Source organism: Lissotriton helveticus, chromosome 9, assembly GCF_964261635.1.
Source record: "Lissotriton helveticus chromosome 9, aLisHel1.1, whole genome shotgun sequence".
Classification (NCBI taxonomy): Eukaryota; Metazoa; Chordata; class Amphibia; order Caudata; family Salamandridae; genus Lissotriton; species Lissotriton helveticus.
In genome coordinates this window covers 741,435,248-741,455,964 of record NC_136070.1, presented here as the reverse complement: position 1 = coordinate 741,455,964, position 20,717 = coordinate 741,435,248, and positions in this window count along the sequence as shown.

The window sequence follows — 20,717 nt, the reverse complement described above, 5'->3', positions numbered from 1 at the left end:
CTGGAGCAACCAGTAAAGCAAGTTAGATTCAAAAGGAAGGCTTCGGGGGGGCTCACTAGCCAACGGAGTAGGAACCGCGAAGACGAGTCGAGCTGAAATGCAAAAGCGGGGCCACGGGTCACTCATGGAGTGGGGGCCTTTGAGCTTCTGTGCAAATAGTGCACGGGTCTGGGGCTTCAAGCACCCCAATGCACGACTTCGAGTTACCTCAGGAAGTGAGTGCAGGTTGCAAAATGCATGATTTTCAGGAGTTCCGGTCCCACACCTCTCGTGTCCGCCACGGGTCTCAGCTTTGCTGTAAGCGAAGGTCGGGTCAGAGATGTCTGTAAGTCCGTGTCGTGTGTCGCAGATTCCTCGGGATCTGGCGGGAGCCTCGAAAATGCAGACCAGCAAAGTTGCTGTTGGTGCCTGTTTGAACAGGGTGGTCACTCCTTGACCACAAGGGAGATGTCTTCCATCTTCCAGTCAAAATGGAATGTCGAAGGTCCAGGATTTATGTTTCAGAGTTTTGTCCAGGGTAATCTAAAGTCCTAGGGACTGGGTTCCTATACTTATACTAAGTTTAGGGGCTGGACTACCTTTAAGGTCCCTCCTATGGGTGGACCTGGGAAGGGGGTGGTTACACCCCTTTCCCTTTGTCCAGTTTCACGCCAGAGCTGGGGCAGAGTGCCCCAGCAACCGGTTTGAACTGGGAAATACATGGAGCACCTAGTGTGCCCCAGGCAGTGTCTGGAAAGCATTCACTGAATGCAGCCCTCCCTGCCCCAATACACAAAAGCCTGTCTGGGGAGGTGCTGGCACCTCCCTGGACAGGAAACCTATTGTCCAGGCCTCCTCTGCTGGAGTTTCGTCCAGCAGCGGGAGGGCAGACTCGTGTCTGTGGCAGCAGCATCCATTTTGTGATGCTGAGGCTCTGTTTAACTTTAACAGGGTAAACCAGTACTTATATGTCTTCTCCCTCTAGAAGGGTGGAATGCTACCGTATTCCAAAGTGTTTGACACCTTACACAACATGTTTTGATAAAGCTAAACCCAAGTTAGCATTAACCGTGAGGATAATAATGCACTTAAGAGTATATAGTATGGCTATATCATAGAACAGCTATAAGGAGATGGTTCCGAAAGCTGCAGAGGGGCTCAGCTCATGCTAGGGCACCCTCTAACATAAAACCAAGCACTCTGCCTCCAGGACTGTCAAGGTGTGCCATAGGAGTGACTTATAGGTGTATATGTGTCTATTTGTATATATATTACCTACTGGCGGTCGCCAGTAGGTATATATAGTTAGGATTTTTTCTCTATGGGTTTTTTGAAAATTCTATGTCTAATAACTTTGGCGTTTGTGGACGGAATTGGCTGAAATTTTCAGGAAAATGGCACATTTTGTTTCTGAGCAGCCCTTGAAAATTTGGGGGGGGTTCGTCCAGTGGGGGCCGAGAAAAAAGGGGGGTCCCAAAACGTGTTTTTAACATTGAGTTTTCCATAGGGCGGTTGGCCTCACTTTTAGCCCGAACGGCTGAATGGATTTGCACGAAACTTGGCAAAATTGTAGGGACTGGTAGCCCGATGTGCCTTTTGTAGGTCTCAATATATGTGCTCCAGTGGATTTTGAGAAATTAACGTTTAAAAAAAGATATATATCTGTAACAGCGGACCGGTTAGCGCTCTGGTTCGCGGACTTTTCGCGCAACGGAGCTTTGTGAAGCGAAGCTGATTGGTTCTCCGGCGTCTGTCAACATTCCAAACAGTCCGTAGCGGCCGCCATCTTGTCTCTCGGTAGGATCGAGAGACAAGAGGAGGTCAAAACAAAGGGGGAAATAACTATAAGGGGGCATAGTAGATCCTTGCTGACCCCCTAGGTTTGATGTGGAGGTTTTAAAAGGGCCCCGCGGGGCAAAAAAAAAACAAAATAATAATAATCGAACGGCTGAATGGATTTGCACGAAACTTGGCAAAATATTAGGGACTGGTAGCCCGATGTGCCTTTGCTAGGTCTCAATATATGTGCTCCAGTGGATTTTGAGAAATTAACGTTGAAAAAAAGATATATATCTGTAACAGCGCTCCGCTTCGCGTACTTTTCGCGTTACGGAGCTTTGCGAAGCTGATTGGTTCTCCGGCGTCTGTCAACATTCCAAACAGTCCGTAGCGGCCGCCATCTTGTCCCTCGGTAGGATTGAGAGACAAGAGGAGGCCAAAGCGAAGGGGGAAATGACCATAAGGGGGCATAGTAGATCCTTCCTGACCTCTTAGGTTTGATGTACCATTTTGCCAAGTTTGGTGTAATTCCGTTCAGCCATTCAGGCTGTAGACGTATGTAAATGTCCTATGGAAAATTGCATGGGGAAAACACATTTGAAAGTGTTGAAATTTAGAACCAATTAAAATGTTACTTTGGTTTTGTATTTGTGTGTGATGAAAGTTAATTGGTTATGTATATATGTCAAATGAGAGGAAACCACAGCCATTTTGTGATACTACTGTCTGAGGTACATTTGTGAGGAATTTTTGGTGGTGAATTTCTGGTGTTTGATTTACACAGTACTAACACTTCTGCTACTTTTAAAAAGGTGAGTTGTTAATTTGTAAGGGGAACTATGTTGTACACTTGAAGATAATTTGAAAAATGTTTTCTGTTATTTATTTGCAGTCCTTCTGTTATACTAAATACTTGATGAAGTTAGTTTTATATTATGTATTACTAAAAACGATAAATGAAAGTGATTATTTTTTTCTGCAATTTACAGCAAGCAATTTCAAAATAAAATGGCTCACAATGAAGAGACCGTGGCAATTTCTTTTGAATTGTCCACTACATTGATTGAAATTGAGAGCACCAATAATGAAATATTGTCACAAGGAGGACATGACTTGTATGATTCCATTAGATTGATTGAAATGGACAGCACCAAGAATGAAATATTGTCACAAGGAGATGACTTGAATGATTCCACTACATTGATTGAAATTGAGAGCACCAATAATGAAATATTGTCACAAGGAGGAGATGGCTTGTATGATTCCATTAGATTGATTGAAATGGACAGCACCAATAATGAAATATTGTCACAAGGAGGAGATGACTTGAATGATTCCACTACATTGATTGAAATTGAGAGCACCAATAATGAAATATTGTCACGAGGAGATGACTTGAATGATTCCACTACATTGATTGAAATGGACAGCACCAATAATGAAATATTGTCAGAAGGAGGAGATGACTTGAATGATTTTTTTGATCAATCTCTTGATGGCGAATTTATCGAGTGTTTGGAGACCATAGAGTTACAAGAATCATCATTGCAGACTTTTAATGAGGAGATTCCAGATGAGATGATTGAAGAGGAAATTACTGATGAGGACATGTTACTAGTTGTTTCAAATTTAGAAAATTCTGAAGAATAAATTTATATTTAGAAATCAAAAATTGTTTGAGACATTATTTATTTTTATTTTTAATTTATGAGGTTGTAGCGAAGTGATTGTAGTATAAAATGAGACTTATAGTATAGAGTGCAACATTTTTATGTTACATGGTAAGTTTACTCATATTTACTTCCCTTCTGCCACTATATTATCTCCAATGTGTATTTGACATGTCTTCTTCATCTCCGGCCTCCTTTCTCTCACTGTGTGTCTCCGATGCATCTTATCGCTGGTATTTTGTGTAATTACAGAAGAGAGTAAAATAAAATAGTTCGGAACGTGAAAAGGGGGCAAAGTAGAGTACTCCTCACCCCCTAGGCCTTTTTAGGCGGTCCCAAAAGGATCAGTTTCTGCTTTCCTGAGAGATTATGGTATGAGTTCCATATACCACAATAACTTGCATTACAACATGCAAGATATCTATCTCCTATTACCAACTTTTGGAGATATTCGCGCTAAGCGCGAATATCTCCAAAAAGTAACACCTGCCCTGAGCAGTTCTTAGCCATGTTATCCAATGGGAGGTGGATAACATGGCTAAGAGTATTAGCTCGGTAATGCATGAATATCGCTGACTTTTTAGCGATATTCATGCATTGCGGCCGTTTATTATCGCATTTGCGATAAACCTTGATAATAGTAAGGTTTATCTTCGATAATTTCTGACGATGCTTAGTGGTAAAAAATTGGTTGGTAAGCATCGTTAGCGATAAATATCGCTTAACTTTGGTAATATGCCCCAACGTCTGTTAACGTTCGATTCGAAGGAAATGAGGAAGTGTTGAAAAACATTGTCTGCGCCATCTTGCCTTTTTTGAAATGCCACACTTTTGTCGTGCACGGCAGCCATTTTAGATGTCTTGACCAGACCCACTCTCTGCACGCTGTCGATTCGTAGCATGGCTCCTCACCCTCGTAAGCATCTCCCCCAGGCACTGGTCACCACCGCTCTCTGTCTTATGCATGGGCAATAAACCTTCCCCCATCTGCGCTGCTCTTCCCTGAGAATCACACTCTGTGCCCGCCCGACACCTCCCTTTCGCCCTATTCACTACCGCACCCTCTGACACTCCTCTTCCTCTGTGTCCGAATGTCCAGGCCGGTCCTAGGCTATCAGCTAGCCCTGCAGATGTAGTTTATGGCCCCAGCTGTAAAGAATCACCCCTCTTCAAAGGAGTTATAGTAGATCAAGGCCCACACCCGATGTGATCCGTCACAGCACACGCGTTCCTACTATCTGAAAACCATCCTGTATTGTGATTGGGGAGGGGACCGAGCCTGAAGCGGAAGATTCCAGGAATGACTCTTTGTACATCAAAGTTTTTACAATTATGTGTCACATTAAAAATATATAGCACTCCAACAAAGTAGTAGGAATATAAAACTTTAATAACATATAAATATATACAACAAAACAAAAACAGTAAAAACATTTAAACAACGAAGAGACCGTGGCAATTTCTTTTTAATTATCCAATAGATTTATTGAAATTGACAGCACCAATAATGAAATATTCTTGTCAGTAGCGGTCTGTTGTGCGAATAGTTCCAAGGCAGCAGAACGCGCTGAAATCTAGATGGCACGAAAGTGATGTCTAGTAAGTTGCCGCCCAGCAAAAAACGGCGTGGGGCGCCGCGGGGGTGAGTGAGTCCAGTAGGCACCACAGCTATTCTTACCGGCATTGCAGAATTACTGCTGGGGACAATGCCTGTGCTGTAGCAGGGTCACAGCAGAAACAAAAAGGATTCTGTTGAAGATGTTGTTGGTTTTCAATTTGAAAACAGTTCTGGTGTCAACTGCTATGCTAATGTAGTGGTTAATGTTTTGTTTTCTCTAGAAAATGTAAAAGAGGGGGAGGCAGTCCAAAGTTCCGTTAAAAGGGCAAAGGAAAGGATCGGTGGTTTGAACTATCAGTCAAAAAGGGGAGGGGGTGCAATAATTTTTCCTACCGGGTCACACTGTGCTTTCACCGGAAGTAAGGTCTGCAGGATTGTAGTAATTCAAAGTGAGGCTGGCGCCAGCATGGGAGCGCCGACGTCCCGCGGATACAGTTTCGTCACTCCACGGGCGATCATGGCAGTCATTCCCCATCGGGGGTCGGAGACTCCCGCGGCTCCTCTAGAATCTTCAAGGTCGTGGAGGACTACGGTGGTGGAGTCAACCAGTGACCGGGCCATTTCTTTATGTTGGGCCCGCTCTTGCCAGGTCGACCGCCATTTTGAGAGTTCGGCAGCTACCGGCGATCGCGGGGTCACATGAGCGGACGGGCTCCACCCTGCCGGGCGAGACGTTGCAGCATGGCCACAGTGGAAGAACCGTTATCTAGGTCGTTCCGAAACTGTGCAGCACTGTAGTTGTTAGGATGCCACCGCCTGGAGCGCTGAGGGTGCAGCTGGGAAGCCTCCACCTGGGGAGGCGGGAGAGGCCTGTTCGCACCGTCTCTCCCTCCCAGTGCACCCCACGGCGTCTCGCTTGAGATTTGTTATGGCCGGACCAGGCGATGAGGACGAGGGGGGGGTCGGAGGCATGTGCAAGACATCCCCCTCCAGTGTTGTCGCAGCCATTATAAAAGAAAGAAGTGTCCCGTCCGTCTTCGGGCCGGGCTTCCGGTGGATGTCGGCCGGACGCCCCTGGCTCTGGCCCCATGAACGGGTTTCTTGGTTTATCGGCTGCAGCCGGATCCCGTCGGCCTCGGCCCCCCGACCGTTGGTGGTCGGACCGGAAGAGCATGTGGCGGGACTACCTGCAACTCTCAAGGGCCACCGCGGCCGGACTGGGAGAGAGAGGGGAGGGTCGAGGAGACATTCCCCCCCCCTGCAACTGTTCAGCGTTGTAAAGGCAATCCCCTGGCCGGGTCCCGCTGGTCTCGGCCTCTCCTCCGGCTACACCCTACGTTAGGATCTCCTGGCCGAGGCGTGGCAGCAGGACCTGCCTTATATGGGCTGCTCCCGGCTGGGCGTAGCCGGAACCCTGCCCCACCTTGGAAGTTTCCAGAGTGGGGGTGGATGTTCTACTGACTTGCATTTTCCCTAGTCTATCGATTTTTTTGGCGTGGCAGGCGGTGGGACAGCGAGGGGTGATTTGGTTTCTCTTACTGTTTTTCTGGTCTCTCACCACTGGCATATTTTAACGTTTTCTTGTTTCTAGGACATTAATAGGTTTTATCATTACGTTATGTTATCGTTTCTTTGTTCGTTGTTTAATAAAAGTTCATGTTCATCAGTGGCCTACTGATTTTCGTTTTCCTATTTTTTTCTTTCCAGGTTGTTTCATGGTAAAGTTTCTGTTAACAGGATACAGTGATCACTTCGTTATTATTGCATATGTCCTTTTCACTAGGGGTGCTCTCTGGTCGGGCCAGATGACGTATCTCTAGTAAATGGTCCGGGTGAAAAAGGTGCATCAATCAGTGGGGAGTAGATAGGCATGACAGATTACAACGGGGGAGAACGGTCCGCATTACGTACCCTTTCACTACTTGCAAAGATTTTCCTACGTTTATTTGCAAACAGGGAATACCTCCAAAAAGAACTAATTCCCAAACAGTCAATGTTCGGACAATCAATCAATCAATGAGGAATGAAATAGGTACGACGTGTTAAAGGCTTGCGTTACCTACCCTTCACTATCTGCAAAGGGAGATAGAATATTCCTATTCTTCCTCGTTTGCAGGTAGAGAAGATCGTTAAGAGAATTAACTTCGAACAATTCAATGCTCGATTGAAACAATCAACAAGGGGTACTGTGAACACAAATGAACGCCGCTTATATACATACGCATTGCTATTTTCAACAGGTTGTTCCTAATGTTTCTATTTTAGCGAGGTCAAAAGAGATCCCATTAGTGGCCTACTGATTTTGCTCGATTCCTTTTGTTTTTTTACACGATTTTTCGCTATCTGCAAAGACTAAACAGAGTATTGCGACTCTGTGCTTGTTTGTAAATAGAGAATGAACCAAAGAGAACAATCAATCAAATGGAGAGAGAAGCAGGCACGACGGATTACAAAGGGGGAAAGGGCTGCGTTAACTACCCTTCACTATCTGCAAAGAGAGAGTACTCCTAATAGAAATGAGGGGTGGGGGGCAGCAATCAAAGCAGATCAGTGTGCATAAACACGAAAAAAAAAAATCTTACCACGTACTTGACATTCGACAGCTTATGATATTTGCTATTAAAAAACCATTGAAATTCACTGAAAAAACCATAGGTTATAGACCATATATAGTTAGGAATTAGCATTTACAAAACCTTGAAAATTCACTGAAAAAACCATAGGTTATAGACCATATATAGTTAGGAATTAGCATTTAAAAAACCTTATTTTACTCACACAAAACCATTGAAATTCCATATATAGTTAGTTGCACTAACTATATATTGCGCACCCGCAATCCACTGCTGATGATGTCACATATTACATCATTCATGACATGGTCAGTGACATCACTGATGACATCACTGATGACATCTCAAATGACATCACTGATGACATCTCACTTGACATCAATGATCACATCACTGATGATATCATTCATGTGACAATACAATGCATCTCCTCACATTTTAATATAACCTCTGTTTCACCCAGTGTTAAAAACAGAGTATAATTTTTGAAACCATTGACACACCAATACTAGTTACTACATACGTACTCACTGATTCCTACGTCTACACACACATTCACTCATTCACCCATACAATCATTCATACATACAATCACTCATGTTTACAACACAATCATATGCACTCATACACCTATACAGACACTCACACTCTGCCACTCATCCATGGAGTTACTCACACACCTAGTCAGTCCTGTAAAGAATCAATCACACTTCCATTTTCTACTCTATACAGTTAAACATAGAGCACCTTACGTTTTCAACCATATACTAACACATACTTACTCTCTTATACAATCATTGATACAAGTACACATTGATCTGTACAGAGTCACACACCTCCCATCCAGCCACACACACACTCAGTCTCCCATGCAAATACTTGGGCAATCAATCAATAACCCATATAGTTACTCATATAGCTACTGATCAACACATGCAGCAGTTTACAGAACAACAGACATAATGATGCACAAATTAAGACAGTTTAGTCACTAACCCATGCACTCAGTGAGACACATTTAATCACTCACTCATACATTCAGTCATGCACCTACTAAATCCTTCGTCCAGACACTTATACATCCACTCATTCTTCAATATGTAAGACATATTTTAACTTTACAGAAACATAGTCACTGGATGTTGTCATCAGTGATGTCATCAGTGATGTCATTTGAGATGTCATCAGTGATGTCATCAGTGATGTCACTGACCATGTCATGAATGATGTAATATGTGACATCATCAGCAGTGGATTGCGGGTGCGCAATATATAGTTAGTGCAACTAACTATATATGGAATATATATATATATATATATATAGATATAGGTATTCTATATCTAAGTAAGGGGTGATTACACCACCTTACCCAGGCTGTGTGAACAGACCTGTGGTGTCAGTTTGGAAGGCAAATCAGGGGTGGCACAACACATGCTGCAGCCCCTGGTAGGCCTAGGGTGCACCTATGCCCTGGGCACCTATGGTACACTATACAGGGGCTCACAAGGGTGACCCAGTAACCAACCTGGGATGTACCTAAAGTACCTGGTATCAATTTAGAGAGAGACCAGCTGGGCTGGGGCCTGATTAGCAGGCCCACAGCCACACTAAAGTAGAAAAAACAGAGAATCACAGCAAAAAGTGGGGGTAACCATAGGAAGCAGACCCTACTCTCCTACACCCCCCCCCCCCACGCAGGGACATACAACTAAACTTGACCAGTTGAGTCTTCATGTTCTAAGTGGAAATATCTGGAGAGTCCATCTGCATTAGCACGGTTACTCCCCAAGTCTATGTTCCACTGTAAAGTCCATCCCCTGTAGGGAAATGGACCACCTGAGCAATTTGGGATTTTCACCCTTTATCTGTTTTAGCCACAAGAGGGGCTTATGGTCTGTCTGAATCTTGAAGTGGGTGCCAAACAAGTATGGCCTCAGCTTCTTCAGGGCCCAAATCACAGCAAAGGCCTCCCTCTCAATAGGTGACCAACGTTTCTCTCTAGGGGGTCAGCCTTCTGCTGATAAAAGCTACTGGCTGGTCTTGACCATCTTTATTCAATTGTGATAGCACAGCTCCTACCCCCAACTCAGAAGCATCTGTTTGGACAATTAATTCTTTGGAGTAGTTTGGACTTTGCAGAATGGGAGAAGTGCACATGGCCTGCTTCAGGTCATCAAATGCCTTTTGACAGCTGACTGTCCACTGAACTTTCTTGGGCATTCTTTTAGAAGTTAAGTCATTAAGGGGTGACACTATGGAACCATATCCCTTGACAAATTTCCTGTAATACCCAGTCAGGCCCAAGAAAGCTCTGACCCGAGTCTGGGTGATTGGAGCAGTCCAGTCCATTATGGTCTGGATTTTGCTCTGCAATGGTTGAACCTGGCCTCCACCTACAAGGTGGCCCAGGTATACAACCTGACTCTGCCCTATCTGGCACTTGGTAGCCTTGATAGTTGGGCCTGCCTTTTGCAGGGCCTCCAAAACATTTTTCAGGTGTATCAGGCGATCTTCCTAGGTGGAGCTAAAGACAGCAATATCATCTAGATAAGCTGCACAGTAGTCATTCAGGCCTGAGAGGACTTGGTTCACCCACCTTTGAAATGTGGCAAGTGCATTTTTCAGACCAAAGGGCATTACCACAAATTGATAATGTCCACCAAGGGTTGAAAATGCTGTTTTTGGCTTTGCATCATCAGCTAGTCTGATTTGCCAGTAGCCAGCTGTCAGGTCAAATGTGCTCAAAAAGTTGGCAGATGCCAATCTGTCTATGAGCTCATCTGCCCTGGGTATTGGATGGGCATCTGTCCTAGTGACAGCATTGAGACCTCTGTAGTCCACACAAAACCTCATCTCTCTCTTACCAACTTTGGGTGTGAGGTTTAGGCACAAGGACTACTGGACTGGCCCAAGGGCTCTCTGAGGGTTCAATGACTCCCAATTCCAACATCTTCTGGACTTCTGTCCTGATACAGTCCCTAACATGATCAGGTTGCCTGTAAATGAACAAGTTACTTACCTTCGGTAACGATATATCTGTAAGAAACAGTAGTTAGTATTAGATTCCTTACCTTAGAATATCCCCAGGCGTCAGTCTGGATCCGGAAACTTTTGCGTAGCAGTACCCCTGCGCGTCGGTAGGCGTCGTCTGCAGGCGTCCCCTGCGGCTCCGCGTCCGGCGTCGGCGTCGTGATGACGTCGCTGGAGTATATAGACGCCGCCTCCGCGCGCTGACGTCAGTTCTTTGTACATAGCTTTTCCGCGCCAGAACACGCAGAGCCATGTGAGAACCAACACTGGTGCCATTTGAAACTAGGGCCCTGAAAGGGATGTCCTTAACCCTAGGTATCAGTTCGCAGAACGGGGAGGATGGGCGGGGCGGTAAGGAATCTAATACTAACTACTGTTTCTTACAGATATATCGTTACCGAAGGTAAGTAACTTGTTCATCTGAAAGAAACAGGTTAGTATTAGATTCCTTACCTTAGAATAGATACCACAGCAATACCAACCCCGGTGGTGGGTCTGCAAACCAATACAATCCTACACCAGAAAGTCCTGGAGGACCAAACGGCCAAAGAAGCCATCCCTCCGGACTTGACTGTCCAGGCAGTAGTGCCTTGCAAAGGTGTGCAGCGAGGCCCACGTAGCCGCCTGGCAAATGTCCCGCAAAGGGACTCCCCGGCCCAGGGCAGTAGTAGCCGCCGTGGCCCGAGTGGAATGGGCCCTCAGCCCAACAGGAGGCTCCTTCCGAGCCAAAGAGTAGCACGCTTTGATGCACAGAACGACCCACCGAGAGATGGTCCGTTTATGTACCGCCCGTCCCTTCTTCGCACCCACGTAGCCAACAAACAGTTGGTCATCCACCCGGAACTGGCGTGTGCGATCCATATAAAATGAAAGCGCACGTTTTGGGTCCAGACGATGGAGCCGCTCTTCATCCTTTGAAGGATGCGGAGGCGGGAAGAAGGAGGGTAAGGTGATGCACTGCCCGATGTGAAAAGGAGAAACTACTTTGGGCAGGAAAGAAGGTCTAGTTCTCAGAACCACCTTGTCTGGATGAATTGACATGAAAGGAGGTTTGACAGAAAGAGCCTGGAGCTCACTCACTCTCCTGGCAGAGGTGATGGCAACCAGGAAGGCCGTCTTTAAAGTCAGGAGACGGAAAGGACAGGAATGAAGTGGCTCAAAGGGAGCGCACATCAAGAAGGTCAGAACCAGGTTCAAGTCCCACTGAGGCATCACGAACGGAACAGGTGGATACATGTGCGTGATGCCCTTCAAGAATCTCGTTACAATAGGGGACTTGAACAAAGAAGGTTGATCAGGCAGCCTTAGAAAGGCCGAAAGGGCAGAAAGGTAGCCCTTGATAGTGCCCAGAGCAGAGCCCTGCTGGGCAAGAGAGAGAAGAAAGAGGAGAACCTCGGAAAGAGGGGCAGAGAGAGGGTCCACAGCCTTTGCTGTGCACCATGCCACAAATCTGTTCCACCGGCAGGCGTATACCGACTTTGTGGAGGGACGCCTGGCTGCCAGAATCACATCACAAACCTCAGGAGGCAAGTCAAATGGCCTCAACTGTCGCCGCTCAATCTCCACGCATGGAGGTGGAGACTGGACAGGTTCGGGTGGAGGATCGTCCCCTGCTGCTGCGACAGAAGGTCCTCCCGAAGGGGCAGGCGGATCGAGGGACCGACTGACATGCTGAGTAGCTCGGGATACCAGTACCTTCGAGCCCAGTCCGGAGCCACAAGGATAACTTGGGCCCGGTCGCGCCTGATCTTCTACAGCACTCTGGGCAGAAGTGGTATAGGCGGAAAGGCGTACAACAGACCGCAGCTCCACTCGCTCCGAAAGGCGTCGCCGTGCGAGTGCCGTCTTGGAAACTCTAACGCGCAGAACTGATGACATTGCGCGTTCTCTTCTGTGGCGAATAGATCTAACCAAGGCTCTCCCCATTGCAGAAAGAGGCCTGTCGCCACGTCCGAGTTCAGACGCCATTCGTGATCCACTGAGCACCGACGGCTGAGTTCGTCCGCCCTGGCGTTCAGAGAACCTGCCAGGTGTTGAACCGTCAGAGTCACGCCCTGACGTTCCAGCCATTGCCAGAGACGCAGAGCCTCCTGGCAAAGGGTCCACGACCCCACTCCGCCCTGCTTGTTGCAGTACCACATGGCGGTGGTGTTGTCCGTGAACACCTGCACTACACTCCCGTTGACAAAGGGGAGGAATGCCTTCAGTGCTAGGCGAATCGCCCGCAGCTCCAACATGTTGATGTGGAGCCGGGATTCCGCCGGAGACCAGAGACCTCTGATCTCCGCCTCTCCCAAGTGGCCTCCCCAGCCCTGGAGGGACGCGTCCGTCACAACCACGTGCTCCGGTTGGGGAAGGGAGAGGCATCTGCCTCTGACCCAATCGCGGTCCGTAAGCCACCACTGCAACTGGCTCGCAGTGCCCTCCGAGATCAGGACATGGTCGGATAGGTTGCCTTGATGCTGGGCCCACTGAAACTTCAGGTCCCACTGCAGAGCCCGCATCCGCCACCGGGCGTGATGCAGGAAGCCATCAGCCCCAGCAGCCGCAGCGTCAACCTGACCGAAACCCGGTATAACGGCTGAAAGATGGGAATCAAAGCCTGTATATCCCGGATCCGCCGTTCCGGAGGATAAACCCGAAACTGCGCCGAGTCGAGAACCGCTCCGATGAAAAGGAGCTTTTGAGAGGGACACAGGTGTGATTTCGGCACATTGATGGAAAACCCCAGCTCGTGCAGGAGGTCTGCCGTCATCTGAAGGTGGTGGACGACTGTCTGGGGCGAGCCCGCCTTCAACAACCAGTCGTCGAGGTAGGGGAAGACTGAAACCCCTAACCGGCGCAGATGAGCTGCGACCACCGCCATCACTTTCGTGAACACCCGTGGGGCGCTTGTAAGGCCGAATGGGAGCACGATAAACTGAAAGTGCTCGTGGCCTACCGTGAACCGCAGGTAACGCCGGTGGGCCGGCAGGACGGGGATGTGAAAATACGCATCCTGCAAGTCCAACGCCACCATCCAGTCTTGTGGGTCTAGAGCAGCCAAGACCTGAGCTAAAGTCAACATCTTGAACTTCTCTTTCCGGAGGAAGCCGTTGACGTTCCGTAGATCCAAGATAGGACGGAGGCCCCCCTTGTCCTTCTTGGGTACCAGAAAGTAGTGGGAATAGCAACCACGCCCTACTTCTGGCCCAGGAACGCGCTCGATGGCCCCCTTGGCCAAGAGGGCCGTAACTTCCTCCTGCAGAAGTGTCAAGTGGTCCCCCGACACACGGTGGTTCTGCGGTGGCATGGCTGGAGAAGAGGTCTCGAATGGGAGGGAGTAGCCCCTTCAGACGAGCTGCAGCACCCACCTGTCCGATGTGATAGAGCGGCAGCGGGAGTGGTGATGGCGAACCCTGCCACCCACTGGCGTCACATGGGCCTGAAAGCACGGACTAGGAGGATTTGGAGGCTGATGCTGCGGGGGGAGGTGTGGTCTGACCTCGCCGTTGTCCCCGACCGCCTCCACGGCGGAATCCACGGCCGCCACCGCGTTGAGAAGTGTTCTGCGGTGCGTGGCTGGCAGCACGTGTGGGACCGCCCCTTCCGTGGCCACGAAAGGAGCGAAACGAACCCGTTTGCTGGCGCTGGGTCGAGAGACCCAAGGACTTGGCCGTGACCCTGGAGTCCTTGAAGCGCTCCAGCGCGTGGTCCGCCTTGTCGCCAAACAGGCGACTGCCATCGAACGGCATGTCCATCAAAGTATTTTGGACATCTGCCGAAAAGTTGGCGGATCTCAGCCAGGCGTGGCGACGAATCGCCACCGTCGTGGACATCGCTCTGCCCAGCGAGTCGGTCGTATCAAGACCACACCTGATGGAGTATCTTGCTGCATCTCGGCCTTCAATCATAGCCTTGCCGAGCTTTGCCCGTACCTCCTGCGGTCATTCTGGCAGCAACTCCGCGACCGTATCCCACAGAGAGTGGGTGTAGCGGCCCAAGAGGCATGCGGTGTTGCAAGACCGCAGTCCCAGACTCAAGGACGAGAAGACCTTGTTTCCATATTGGTCGTACCTCTTGGATTCCCGGTCGGGCGGGGCCGACGGGAATGCGGTCCGGGAGGTCGAGGCCTGGATCACCAGACTCTCAGGGGTGGGATGGGTGGACAGGAACTTGGGGTCGTCCGGACACGGACGGTGGCGTCTGGCCACGTTCCTATCAACAGGCGAACCTGAAGCGGGCCTGGACCACGTGCCCAAAAGAACGTCTGTCAAGGCTTCGTTGAACGGCAGCAGAGGCTCCTGTGGGCATGACTGCGGTTTGAAGACCTCAGTGAGGATGTTAGGCCTCACGACCGCGACGGGGAGCTCAAGGTGTAAGGCCTTGGCAGCCCTCATCAACACCACTGAATAAGCAGCCCCAGCCTCCGAAGCCACAGTAGGAGGCGAGACAAAACCAGGGTTAGGAGAGTCGTCCAGATCACTGGCGTCACCCAAACCACCTGTCCAGTCCACATTGTACTGACACTCACGTGACAGAGGGTCCTCAGACCCCTCCCAAACCTCTCCGTATTCTACATCTTCCCCATATTCGGAGTCAACAATGTAGACCGGCTCTTCGGGGTCCACAGGCCCCATCGGCGTCGGACTCGGCGTCGGGCGACGCCGGTCCGACTCCGCGTCCGGAGTCGGAGAGGTCATGGGGACGGCGCCGCCCGGCGCCGGCCCAGAAGCACCGGCGCCGCGCGGCGTCGGAGCACCGGCGCCGCGCGGGGGCGGCGTCGGGGGCAACCCCGATGGAATCGGCGCCGGAGAGGCCAGTAGACCAGCCGGCGTCGACCCTGAGGGTCCCTGCGGCGCCGGGGTCGGAGCCGTCGGCGGCGTCGGAGCCGGAGCACCCGACGGCGTCGAGGCAGGAACACCCGAACCGCTAGGACCCCCGGATGGGAGCACAGGGCCCGAAGGCGCCGTAGGCCCCGTCGGAGGAGACAGTGCCCTCATGGCCATAAGGAACTCCTCTATCTCCTCACGTGACGCGCCTTGCCCAGGGACCGCAGGGTATGGAGCAGGCCGCGCCGGCGACTCACGCGGAGCCGCGGGGGTGGGGCCACCCGAACCCCCGACCGCATCGCGTGCGCGTCGGGGGGAGTCGGGGGTACGATGTCGACGCCCCGACTTCTTGTGTCTCCTACCTGAGGAACCAGAGGAATGGTGACAACTTCCGGAGCGCTCGTGATGGCTCCGCGACCGCTCCCTCGACCGCTCCCTCGACCTCCGGCCGGACCGGGACCGCTCTCGACGTGGGTCCGACACCCGCAGTTCGAGTAGCTTGCGGGACCGCTCCCGCCTAGCTTTACTCGTCAGGGCCCGGCAATCGACACAGTCGTCCACGGCGTGGTCGGGGCCCAGACACCGGAGGCAGAGTCGGTGATGATCCGTGACCGACATGGTGCGGTCACAACCGTCACAGTTCTTAAAACCGGGCATCCTACCGGCACCGTAACAAGTATTATCAAGATTAAAAAACTTTGGTCAAAGACCGGAGTACTGCACTTCTCGGATCTGCGCTAACTGGCGCGGAAAAAAGAAGAACTGACGTCAGCGCGCGGAGGCGGCGTCTATATACTCCAGCGACGTCATCACGGCGCACGACGCCGACGACGGACGCGGAGCCGCAGGGGACGCCTGCAGACGACGCCTACCGACGCGCAGGGGTACTGCTACGCAAAAGTTTCCGGATCCAGACTGACGCCTGGGGATATTCTAAGGTAAGGAATCTAATACTAACCTGTTTCTTTCAGATATTACTTTTAACAGGCAGACGGTCCCCAGTGTCCACTTCATGAGTGCACCAGGTAGTCTGACTTGGAGTCAGTGAAAACATATGTCTGTAGGCCTGTAGAACTTGTCTGCAGTCCTGCTGCTGTTGGTCAGTGAGTCTGCCTGCCAAAGCTACACCATCAACTGAACCATCATCAGGGTTCTGAGAGAGCTGGTCTGGGAGAGGGTCACTCTTTTTCCTGTCCTTCATCAGTAGCCATGAGCAAGCCCATGTCTGCCCTGTCAACATATGGTTTCAGCCTGTTGACATTAAGCACCCTGTGGGGGCTCCTGGGAGTTCCAAGATCAACCAAATAGGTGACTTCTCCCTTTTGCTCAACAATAGTGTGGGGGCCACTCCACTTGTCTTGGAAAGCTGCTGGGTCCACTGGCTCCAACACCCACACTTTCTGTCCTGGCTGGTAAACAATCAGTACAGCCTTTTGGTCATGCCAGGCTTTTTGCAATTCCTGACTTGCCTCAAGGTTTTTGGATGCCTTTTTCATGTACTCGGCCATCCCGGAGTGGAGACCAAGTACAAAGTCCAAAATGTCTTGTTTGGGAAGTTTGAGAGGTAACTCCCATCCTTCAGTCACCAGACAAAGGGGTCCTCTTACAGGATGCCCAAACAAAAGTTCAAAAGGGCAGTAACCAACCCCCTTTCGTGGGACCTCTCTGTAGGCAAATAAAAGGCAGGGCAGCAGGATGTCCCATCTCCGCTTGAGCTTTTCAGGGAGACCCTTAATCATGCCCTTTAAGGTCTTGTTGAATCTCTCAACTAGACCATTGCATTGTGGATGATAGGGTGTGGTGAACTTGTAGTTCACTCCACACTCCTTCCACATTGCCGTCAAGTAACTAGACATGATGTTTGCACCTCTGTCTGATACACCCTCCTTAGGGAAATCCACTCTTGAGAAAACTCCCAAAAGGGCCCTAGCGACCACAGGTACTGTGGTGGTCCCAAGGGGAATAGCTTCTCGGTGTCTGGTGGCATGATCCACTACCACCAGAATACATCTGTGCCCAGAGGCTGTTTGGTCCAACAATGTCAATCCCTCCTCTTTCAAAGGGAACCCCCACCACAGGTAGTGGTATAAGGGGGGCCTTTGTACTGCCACCTGATTTGCCACTGGCTTGGCAGGTGACACAGGAGCGACAAAACTCCTTGGTGTCTTCTGACATGTGGGGCCGGTGAAAAATGTGGAACAAGCCTGTCCCAAGTTTTGTTCTGGCCAAGATATCCTGCAATGGGAATATTAAGGGCTAGTGTAAGAAGGAAGACCCTGAATGCCAAAGGTATGACCAACCTCCTGGAAGCTCCAGGCTTGGGGTCTCTAGCCTCTGAATACAGGAGCCCTTCATCCCAGTAAACCGTATGGGTTCCACAAGCATTCCCTGCAGCCTCAGCAGCAGCTAGCTGTCTGAGGGGTTTAAGATAAGGGAAGTCCAACTGCGCCTTCCTCAGATCTGCCCTGGAAGGTCCTCCTGTCCCAAGAAACTTAACCTGATCAGGTTCAAGCTCTTCTAGGACAGTTCCTTCTTGGGTCTCACAATTAGCTTCCTCAGAAGGCTGATCCTCATCCTGAGGCAGGGGGAAGGCACAGCCTTAACTCTACTGCTTATCCTCCTGGTAGGCAACTGGTTCATTATTCCAGAATCCAGTGCCTGTTCAGTGTTGCAAATTTTGACCTATGACCTAGTCACAGCAAGCACATGTGCTGAGATGCCTTGCATTTCGGCAAGTGTCCTATACTCCACTTCAGACCAGGCTGAAGTCTCTAGGTAATTGCCAATCAAACATTCTACAGGGAGGTCTGAGCTAACAACCACCTTTTTGAGGCCAGTTACCCCTCCCCAGGAGAAATTAACAACTGCCATACTGTGGGTGGTAGTGACATTGCTAGCATTGGTCACTAGGTAATTTTCACCTAGAATGATCTGTTCAGGGTTCACAACGCTGGGTGTCACCATTGTGACACTAGCACATGTGTATCTGTAGGCCTGAGCCACTTTATCATTAATCAAAGGAGTTTGTCTGTACTTGCCCAAGTTATTGGGACTCACAGTAGAGGACATGGCTATGTCCCCATAACAGATCAAAACAGCTTGAGGTGGTATTCTGACTAGGCCAGAATCCATCTCAGTTCCCAGGGGTAACCCTTCTGTTGAGAACCACCACTTGGAGCTGGACTAGGGCGAACAGTTGCCTTAGGGGCAATGGTGGCTGGGGGGGCTGTCTCCTTTTTGTTACAATCACTAGTCCAATGAGTATTGCTCTTACATACTTTGCACCAGGGTTTCTTTTGGCCTTCTTTCTTTTTAGATTGTTTTTAGATTGTTGCCCCCCCCCACATTAGAAGCTTTTTGGGGACCTTGAGAAGACTTCTGGTCTTTTGCTTTCTCCCCAACCTTTTGGTCTTGCTTCTTCTGGTCACCACCTTGATTCTGCACCTTCTGTCTCACCTTGATTTTGACCCATTTGTCTGCCTTCTTACCCAATTCTTGGGGAGAGGTCAAATCAGAGTGAACCAAGTGTTGATGCAATTGCTGGTTCTGACAGTTATTAAGAATCTGTTCTCTCATTAAAAGGTTATACAATCCTGTATAGTCACCTACTTTACTGTCCAGAATCCACCCTTCCAGAGCCTTAGCAGCACAATCTACAAAATCTGTCCAGTCCTTAGTCTGTGTCTTCTGGGTATCTCTGAAAAGCAACCTGTACTGCTCAGTGGTTAGGCCAAACCCATCTATCAGAGCACTCTTCAGGACAGTATAGTTGTCAGCATCCTCTTCTCTAACAGCGAGGAGCGTGTCTCTTCCTTTGTCTGCAAAGGCGAGCCACAAGATTGCTGCCCACTGGCTTTGGGGTACCTGCTGTACTTTGCAGGCCCTCTCCAAATCAGGTATCCACTTGTGGATGTCATCCCCAATCTGATAGGGACGGACAATCTTGCTCAGGTTTCTGTGGTCATGAGACCTTTCCCTACCACTAGGGGTTGTTGCTGCCACCAGTGGGCTCTAGCCCACACACTTTTCTCTCTCTTTCAAGAGCCAGGGTCTCTTTGGCCAGTGCAATGTCTTGCCTCCTGATCCTAAGTTTGACTTCTGTCATCCTAGCTTTGTGCTCTCTTCTATGAGGGAAAGTCATTCTCCTTTTAGCAGAGGCAGAGGACCCTACTGATGAGTCAGAATGTCCAGATTCATCTGAAAGAGATCGGTTTCTTCTGGACACATCATTAGACCTAAGTGGAGGGACAGAGGGAGGCATTCCTAGACCCTCTCCACCCTCAGGTAGTCCTGTGTTTCCCAGGTTAGATTAATCAACCTCATCCTGGTCTGCATCCTCATCATCAGCATCACCATGCTGGTGGGGATTCCCACTAGGATCTCCTTCTGATGAGGGATGGCCCACCTCCCTGCTACCCTGTGCCTCTGGGTCTGATGCTTTTTCAAAGTCATCTGCCACTAAAAGATTTACTAGGTGCTGGGTGGTTGGACTCTGTCCTTGTCTTAACTTTCTGACAACACACAAGCTTCACAAATCTTGAAAAGTGAAAGTGTCAAACTTAGTTGTCTGCACATGGCTGACATCTGGCAGGGAGGCACTACCTCCTGCTCTTAAAGACATGACTAGTGTGGTGGGGTGTGTGCACCTACCTACACTACTTGTTTTCCTACTAGAACCTCTCTAGAAGTTGTAGTCAGGGTGTGCTAAGCCCTTACCACCTACAACTGCTGAGTTCAGTAGAACTTATGTATTATAAGACTTGATTCATATGTACCTACAGGTACCTTGATGTGATTTTTCAAATGATATTCTCAAGATTATTTGGTAAAACAATGCACGCTCTTATCCCATCTTATCCCATCCGCTGCACACCAATGTGAGAAGTTAGCCTGGCATATGATGTCCACTAGTTCTAGTGAGCACCTTGCACCAGTCTAATCGACCCTCATTGATGGTGGTTGTAAAGTCAACCTTATAGAAAGCTATCCTAGTGGTAGCATGGACCAGCAGTCATCAGGCTAAGACTTCAGGGAGCGTATTAAGCAAGTTGTTTTACCAGTTATAATCCCTTGAATACCAAATGACAGGACACCACACAAGGTATATATCAAAAATATATGTATTTATTCTAAACACAACCCCTCTGCACTCTTGGGGCCAGATGTAGGTGGCCAATTACCTGTCGGTAACGGCCGAATTCGGCCGTTACCGACCGGTAATTGGATTTTGAGATGTAGGGCATGCATTTACAGAATCGGTATTTTACCGATTCTGTATTTGCCGATTCGGTGCAAATAGTGCTCGGGTCTGGGGCT